Genomic DNA, 5,000 nt, shown 5'->3' on the forward strand with positions numbered 1-5,000 from the left:
GAGACCGCCTGGGAATACCAGGTGCTGTAAGCTTTATATAGTTTACTACCCTAATGTTTTAACTATTCAAATAGCCCAATTTTGGCAGCAGATTTCGCTTACGGCCATACCACCTTGAGAACGCCCGAACTCGTCTGATCTCGGAAGCTAAGCAGGGTCGGGCCTGGTTAGTACTTGGATGGGAGACCGCCTGGGAATACCAGGTGCTGTAAGCTTTATATAGTTTACTACCCTAATGTTCTAACCATTCAAATAGCCCAATTTTGGCAGCAGATTTCGCTTACGGCCATACCACCTTGAGAACGCCCGAACTCGTCTGATCTCGGAAGCTAAGCAGGGTCGGGCCTGGTTAGTACTTGGATGGGAGACCGCCTGGGAATACCAGGTGCTGTAAGCTTTATATAGTTTACTACCCTAATGTTTTAACTATTCAAATAGCCCAATTTTGGCAGCAGATTTCGCTTACGGCCATACCACCTTGAGAACGCCCGAACTCGTCTGATCTCGGAAGCTAAGCAGGGTCGGGCCTGGTTAGTACTTGGATGGGAGACCGCCTGGGAATACCAGGTGCTGTAAGCTTTATTGTTTAAAAAAAAAAAAAGAGTCAATGAAATGTTTCAAAAATCCTAAATTGTCTTTTTTCCCCTCAAAATTCCTGAAATAGTCTCTCAGTTTCTTCAGAAAGCCTGAAAGAGTCTCTTTTTTTTCTTCTTCAAATAGCCCAATTTTGGCTGCAGATTTCGCTTACGGCCATACCACCTTGAGAACGCCCGAACTCGTCTGATCTCGGAAGCTAAGCAGGGTCGGGCCTGGTTAGTACTTGGATGGGAGACCGCCTGGGAATACCAGGTGCTGTAAGCTTTATGTAGTTTACTACCCTAATGTTCTAACCATTCAAATAGCCCAATTTTGGCAGCAGATTTCGCTTACGGCCATACCACCTTGAGAACGCCCGAACTCGTCTGATCTCGGAAGCTAAGCAGGGTCGGGCCTGGTTAGTACTTGGATGGGAGACCGCCTGGGAATACCAGGTGCTGTAAGCTTTATGTAGTTTACTACCCTAATGTTCTAACCATTCAAATAGCCCAATTTTGGCAGGAGATTTCGCTTACGACCATACCACCTTGAGAACGCCCGAACTCGTCTGATCTCGGAAGCTAAGCAGGGTCGGGCCTGGTTAGTACTTGGATGGGAGACCGCCTGGGAATACCAGGTGCTGTAAGCTTTAAGTAGTTTACTACCCTAATGTTCTAACCATTCAAATAGCCCAATTTTGGCAGCAGATTTCGCTTACGGCCATACCACCTTGAGAACGCCCGAACTCGTCTGATCTCGGAAGCTAAGCAGGGTCGGGCCTGGTTAGTACTTGGATGGGAGACCGCCTGGGAATACCAGGTGCTGTAAGCTTTATATAGTTTACTACCCTAATGTTCTAACCATTCAAATAGCCCAATTTTGGCAGCAGATTTCGCTTACGGCCATACCACCTTGAGAACGCCCGAACTCGTCTGATCTCGGAAGCTAAGCAGGGTCGGGCCTGGTTAGTACTTGGATGGGAGACCGCCTGGGAATACCAGGTGCTGTAAGCTTTATATAGTTTACTACCCTAATGTTCTAACCATTCAAATAGCCCAATTTTGGCAGCAGATTTCGCTTACGGCCATACCACCTTGAGAACGCCCGAACTCGTCTGATCTCGGAAGCTAAGCAGGGTCGGGCCTGGTTAGTACTTGGATGGGAGACCGCCTGGGAATACCAGGTGCTGTAAGCTTTATATAGTTTACTACCCTAATGTTCTAACCATTCAAATAGCCCAATTTTGGCAGCAGATTTCGCTTACGGCCATACCACCTTGAGAACGCCCGAACTCGTCTGGTCTCGGAAGCTAAGCAGGGTCGGGCCTGGTTAGTACTTGGATGGGAGACCGCCTGGGAATACCAGGTGCTGTAAGCTTTATATAGTTTACTACCCTAATGTTCTAACCATTCAAATAGCCCAATTTTGGCAGCAGATTTCGCTTACGGCCATACCACCTTGAGAACGCCCGAACTCGTCTGATCTCGGAAGCTAAGCAGGGTCGGGCCTGGTTAGTACTTGGATGGGAGACCGCCTGGGAATACCAGGTGCTGTAAGCTTTATATAGTTTACTACCCTAATGTTCTAACCATTCAAATAGCCCAATTTTGGCAGCAGATTTCGCTTACGGCCATACCACCTTGAGAACGCCCGAACTCGTCTGATCTCGGAAGCTAAGCAGGGTCGGGCCTGGTTAGTACTTGGATGGGAGACCGCCTGGGAATACCAGGTGCTGTAAGCTTTATATAGTTTACTACCCTAATGTTTTAACTATTCAAATAGCCCAATTTTGGCAGCAGATTTCGCTTACGGCCATACCACCTTGAGAACGCCCGAACTCGTCTGATCTCGGAAGCTAAGCAGGGTCGGGCCTGGTTAGTACTTGGATGGGAGACCGCCTGGGAATACCAGGTGCTGTAAGCTTTATATAGTTTACTACCCTAATGTTCTAACCATTCAAATAGCCCAATTTTGGCAGCAGATTTCGCTTACGGCCATACCACCTTGAGAACGCCCGAACTCGTCTGATCTCGGAAGCTAAGCAGGGTCGGGCCTGGTTAGTACTTGGATGGGAGACCGCCTGGGAATACCAGGTGCTGTAAGCTTTATATAGTTTACTACCCTAATGTTTTAACTATTCAAATAGCCCAATTTTGGCAGCAGATTTCGCTTACGGCCATACCACCTTGAGAACGCCCGAACTCGTCTGATCTCGGAAGCTAAGCAGGGTCGGGCCTGGTTAGTACTTGGATGGGAGACCGCCTGGGAATACCAGGTGCTGTAAGCTTTATATAGTTTACTACCCTAATGTTCTAACCATTCAAATAGCCCAATTTTGGCAGCAGATTTCGCTTACGGCCATACCACCTTGAGAACGCCCGAACTCGTCTGATCTCGGAAGCTAAGCAGGGTCGGGCCTGGTTAGTACTTGGATGGGAGACCGCCTGGGAATACCAGGTGCTGTAAGCTTTATATAGTTTACTACCCTAATGTTTTAACTATTCAAATAGCCCAATTTTGGCAGCAGATTTCGCTTACGGCCATACCACCTTGAGAACGCCCGAACTCGTCTGATCTCGGAAGCTAAGCAGGGTCGGGCCTGGTTAGTACTTGGATGGGAGACCGCCTGGGAATACCAGGTGCTGTAAGCTTTATATAGTTTACTACCCTAATGTTCTAACCATTCAAATAGCCCAATTTTGGCAGCAGATTTCGCTTACGGCCATACCACCTTGAGAACGCCCGAACTCGTCTGATCTCGGAAGCTAAGCAGGGTCGGGCCTGGTTAGTACTTGGATGGGAGACCGCCTGGGAATACCAGGTGCTGTAAGCTTTATATAGTTTACTACCCTAATGTTTTAACTATTCAAATAGCCCAATTTTGGCAGCAGATTTCGCTTACGGCCATACCACCTTGAGAACGCCCGAACTCGTCTGATCTCGGAAGCTAAGCAGGGTCGGGCCTGGTTAGTACTTGGATGGGAGACCGCCTGGGAATACCAGGTGCTGTAAGCTTTATTGTTTAAAAAAAAAAAAAGAGTCAATGAAATGTTTCAAAAATCCTAAATTGTCTTTTTTCCCCTCAAAATTCCTGAAATAGTCTCTCAGTTTCTTCAGAAAGCCTGAAAGAGTCTCTTTTTTTTCTTCTTCAAATAGCCCAATTTTGGCTGCAGATTTCGCTTACGGCCATACCACCTTGAGAACGCCCGAACTCGTCTGATCTCGGAAGCTAAGCAGGGTCGGGCCTGGTTAGTACTTGGATGGGAGACCGCCTGGGAATACCAGGTGCTGTAAGCTTTATGTAGTTTACTACCCTAATGTTCTAACCATTCAAATAGCCCAATTTTGGCAGCAGATTTCGCTTACGGCCATACCACCTTGAGAACGCCCGAACTCGTCTGATCTCGGAAGCTAAGCAGGGTCGGGCCTGGTTAGTACTTGGATGGGAGACCGCCTGGGAATACCAGGTGCTGTAAGCTTTATGTAGTTTACTACCCTAATGTTCTAACCATTCAAATAGCCCAATTTTGGCAGGAGATTTCGCTTACGACCATACCACCTTGAGAACGCCCGAACTCGTCTGATCTCGGAAGCTAAGCAGGGTCGGGCCTGGTTAGTACTTGGATGGGAGACCGCCTGGGAATACCAGGTGCTGTAAGCTTTAAGTAGTTTACTACCCTAATGTTCTAACCATTCAAATAGCCCAATTTTGGCAGCAGATTTCGCTTACGGCCATACCACCTTGAGAACGCCCGAACTCGTCTGATCTCGGAAGCTAAGCAGGGTCGGGCCTGGTTAGTACTTGGATGGGAGACCGCCTGGGAATACCAGGTGCTGTAAGCTTTATATAGTTTACTACCCTAATGTTCTAACCATTCAAATAGCCCAATTTTGGCAGCAGATTTCGCTTACGGCCATACCACCTTGAGAACGCCCGAACTCGTCTGATCTCGGAAGCTAAGCAGGGTCGGGCCTGGTTAGTACTTGGATGGGAGACCGCCTGGGAATACCAGGTGCTGTAAGCTTTATATAGTTTACTACCCTAATGTTCTAACCATTCAAATAGCCCAATTTTGGCAGCAGATTTCGCTTACGGCCATACCACCTTGAGAACGCCCGAACTCGTCTGGTCTCGGAAGCTAAGCAGGGTCGGGCCTGGTTAGTACTTGGATGGGAGACCGCCTGGGAATACCAGGTGCTGTAAGCTTTATATAGTTTACTACCCTAATGTTCTAACCATTCAAATAGCCCAATTTTGGCAGCAGATTTCGCTTACGGCCATACCACCTTGAGAACGCCCGAACTCGTCTGATCTCGGAAGCTAAGCAGGGTCGGGCCTGGTTAGTACTTGGATGGGAGACCGCCTGGGAATACCAGGTGCTGTAAGCTTTATATAGTTTACTACCCTAATGTTCTAACCATTC

At 47.9% G+C, this 5,000-nt stretch overlaps 27 non-coding genes across 27 annotated transcripts in view; all 27 read left to right on the forward strand.

Annotated features, from left to right (window-relative positions):
- The window catches only part of LOC148985265 (5S ribosomal RNA), a 119-nt gene extending 86 nt beyond the window's left edge, over positions 1 to 33 (forward strand). Inside the window, exon 1 of the ribosomal RNA XR_016165782.1 lies at positions 1 to 33. This exon is cut by the window's left edge and continues 86 nt beyond it. This is a non-coding gene — a ribosomal RNA (5S ribosomal RNA).
- Positions 34 to 96: 63 nt separating this feature from the next.
- LOC148985266 (5S ribosomal RNA) lies at positions 97 to 215 on the forward strand. Its single transcript, XR_016165783.1, has one exon. It is a non-coding gene; the product is annotated as a 5S ribosomal RNA (ribosomal RNA).
- A 63-nt stretch (positions 216 to 278) lies between these two features.
- On the forward strand, positions 279 to 397 carry LOC148985267 (5S ribosomal RNA). The gene has a single exon (XR_016165784.1). It is a non-coding gene; the product is annotated as a 5S ribosomal RNA (ribosomal RNA).
- Positions 398 to 460: 63 nt separating this feature from the next.
- Positions 461 to 579, forward strand: LOC148985268 (5S ribosomal RNA). Its single transcript, XR_016165785.1, has one exon. It is a non-coding gene; the product is annotated as a 5S ribosomal RNA (ribosomal RNA).
- Positions 580 to 742: 163 nt separating this feature from the next.
- Positions 743 to 861, forward strand: LOC148985269 (5S ribosomal RNA). The gene has a single exon (XR_016165786.1). It is a non-coding gene; the product is annotated as a 5S ribosomal RNA (ribosomal RNA).
- A 63-nt stretch (positions 862 to 924) lies between these two features.
- Positions 925 to 1,043, forward strand: LOC148985270 (5S ribosomal RNA). Its single transcript, XR_016165787.1, has one exon. It is a non-coding gene; the product is annotated as a 5S ribosomal RNA (ribosomal RNA).
- Positions 1,044 to 1,106: 63 nt separating this feature from the next.
- LOC148985271 (5S ribosomal RNA) lies at positions 1,107 to 1,225 on the forward strand. The gene has a single exon (XR_016162753.1). It is a non-coding gene; the product is annotated as a 5S ribosomal RNA (ribosomal RNA).
- A 63-nt stretch (positions 1,226 to 1,288) lies between these two features.
- On the forward strand, positions 1,289 to 1,407 carry LOC148985272 (5S ribosomal RNA). Its single transcript, XR_016165788.1, has one exon. It is a non-coding gene; the product is annotated as a 5S ribosomal RNA (ribosomal RNA).
- Positions 1,408 to 1,470: 63 nt separating this feature from the next.
- Positions 1,471 to 1,589, forward strand: LOC148985273 (5S ribosomal RNA). Its single transcript, XR_016165789.1, has one exon. It is a non-coding gene; the product is annotated as a 5S ribosomal RNA (ribosomal RNA).
- A 63-nt stretch (positions 1,590 to 1,652) lies between these two features.
- LOC148985274 (5S ribosomal RNA) lies at positions 1,653 to 1,771 on the forward strand. Its single transcript, XR_016165791.1, has one exon. It is a non-coding gene; the product is annotated as a 5S ribosomal RNA (ribosomal RNA).
- A 63-nt stretch (positions 1,772 to 1,834) lies between these two features.
- On the forward strand, positions 1,835 to 1,953 carry LOC148985275 (5S ribosomal RNA). The gene has a single exon (XR_016161080.1). It is a non-coding gene; the product is annotated as a 5S ribosomal RNA (ribosomal RNA).
- Positions 1,954 to 2,016: 63 nt separating this feature from the next.
- On the forward strand, positions 2,017 to 2,135 carry LOC148985276 (5S ribosomal RNA). The gene has a single exon (XR_016165792.1). It is a non-coding gene; the product is annotated as a 5S ribosomal RNA (ribosomal RNA).
- A 63-nt stretch (positions 2,136 to 2,198) lies between these two features.
- LOC148985277 (5S ribosomal RNA) lies at positions 2,199 to 2,317 on the forward strand. Its single transcript, XR_016165793.1, has one exon. It is a non-coding gene; the product is annotated as a 5S ribosomal RNA (ribosomal RNA).
- Positions 2,318 to 2,380: 63 nt separating this feature from the next.
- Positions 2,381 to 2,499, forward strand: LOC148985278 (5S ribosomal RNA). The gene has a single exon (XR_016165794.1). It is a non-coding gene; the product is annotated as a 5S ribosomal RNA (ribosomal RNA).
- A 63-nt stretch (positions 2,500 to 2,562) lies between these two features.
- Positions 2,563 to 2,681, forward strand: LOC148985279 (5S ribosomal RNA). The gene has a single exon (XR_016165795.1). It is a non-coding gene; the product is annotated as a 5S ribosomal RNA (ribosomal RNA).
- A 63-nt stretch (positions 2,682 to 2,744) lies between these two features.
- On the forward strand, positions 2,745 to 2,863 carry LOC148985280 (5S ribosomal RNA). Its single transcript, XR_016165796.1, has one exon. It is a non-coding gene; the product is annotated as a 5S ribosomal RNA (ribosomal RNA).
- A 63-nt stretch (positions 2,864 to 2,926) lies between these two features.
- On the forward strand, positions 2,927 to 3,045 carry LOC148985281 (5S ribosomal RNA). The gene has a single exon (XR_016165797.1). It is a non-coding gene; the product is annotated as a 5S ribosomal RNA (ribosomal RNA).
- A 63-nt stretch (positions 3,046 to 3,108) lies between these two features.
- LOC148985282 (5S ribosomal RNA) lies at positions 3,109 to 3,227 on the forward strand. The gene has a single exon (XR_016165798.1). It is a non-coding gene; the product is annotated as a 5S ribosomal RNA (ribosomal RNA).
- Positions 3,228 to 3,290: 63 nt separating this feature from the next.
- On the forward strand, positions 3,291 to 3,409 carry LOC148985283 (5S ribosomal RNA). Its single transcript, XR_016165799.1, has one exon. It is a non-coding gene; the product is annotated as a 5S ribosomal RNA (ribosomal RNA).
- Positions 3,410 to 3,472: 63 nt separating this feature from the next.
- Positions 3,473 to 3,591, forward strand: LOC148985284 (5S ribosomal RNA). Its single transcript, XR_016165800.1, has one exon. It is a non-coding gene; the product is annotated as a 5S ribosomal RNA (ribosomal RNA).
- Positions 3,592 to 3,754: 163 nt separating this feature from the next.
- On the forward strand, positions 3,755 to 3,873 carry LOC148985285 (5S ribosomal RNA). The gene has a single exon (XR_016165802.1). It is a non-coding gene; the product is annotated as a 5S ribosomal RNA (ribosomal RNA).
- Positions 3,874 to 3,936: 63 nt separating this feature from the next.
- LOC148985286 (5S ribosomal RNA) lies at positions 3,937 to 4,055 on the forward strand. Its single transcript, XR_016165803.1, has one exon. It is a non-coding gene; the product is annotated as a 5S ribosomal RNA (ribosomal RNA).
- A 63-nt stretch (positions 4,056 to 4,118) lies between these two features.
- Positions 4,119 to 4,237, forward strand: LOC148985287 (5S ribosomal RNA). Its single transcript, XR_016162754.1, has one exon. It is a non-coding gene; the product is annotated as a 5S ribosomal RNA (ribosomal RNA).
- Positions 4,238 to 4,300: 63 nt separating this feature from the next.
- Positions 4,301 to 4,419, forward strand: LOC148985288 (5S ribosomal RNA). The gene has a single exon (XR_016165804.1). It is a non-coding gene; the product is annotated as a 5S ribosomal RNA (ribosomal RNA).
- A 63-nt stretch (positions 4,420 to 4,482) lies between these two features.
- LOC148985289 (5S ribosomal RNA) lies at positions 4,483 to 4,601 on the forward strand. The gene has a single exon (XR_016165805.1). It is a non-coding gene; the product is annotated as a 5S ribosomal RNA (ribosomal RNA).
- Positions 4,602 to 4,664: 63 nt separating this feature from the next.
- Positions 4,665 to 4,783, forward strand: LOC148985290 (5S ribosomal RNA). Its single transcript, XR_016161081.1, has one exon. It is a non-coding gene; the product is annotated as a 5S ribosomal RNA (ribosomal RNA).
- A 63-nt stretch (positions 4,784 to 4,846) lies between these two features.
- LOC148985291 (5S ribosomal RNA) lies at positions 4,847 to 4,965 on the forward strand. The gene has a single exon (XR_016165806.1). It is a non-coding gene; the product is annotated as a 5S ribosomal RNA (ribosomal RNA).
- Positions 4,966 to 5,000: the final 35 nt, after the last annotated feature.

Source organism: Pimephales promelas, chromosome 3 (genome assembly GCF_988280905.1).
Source record: "Pimephales promelas chromosome 3, fPimPro1.hap1.1, whole genome shotgun sequence".
Taxonomy (NCBI): Eukaryota; Metazoa; Chordata; class Actinopteri; order Cypriniformes; family Leuciscidae; genus Pimephales; species Pimephales promelas.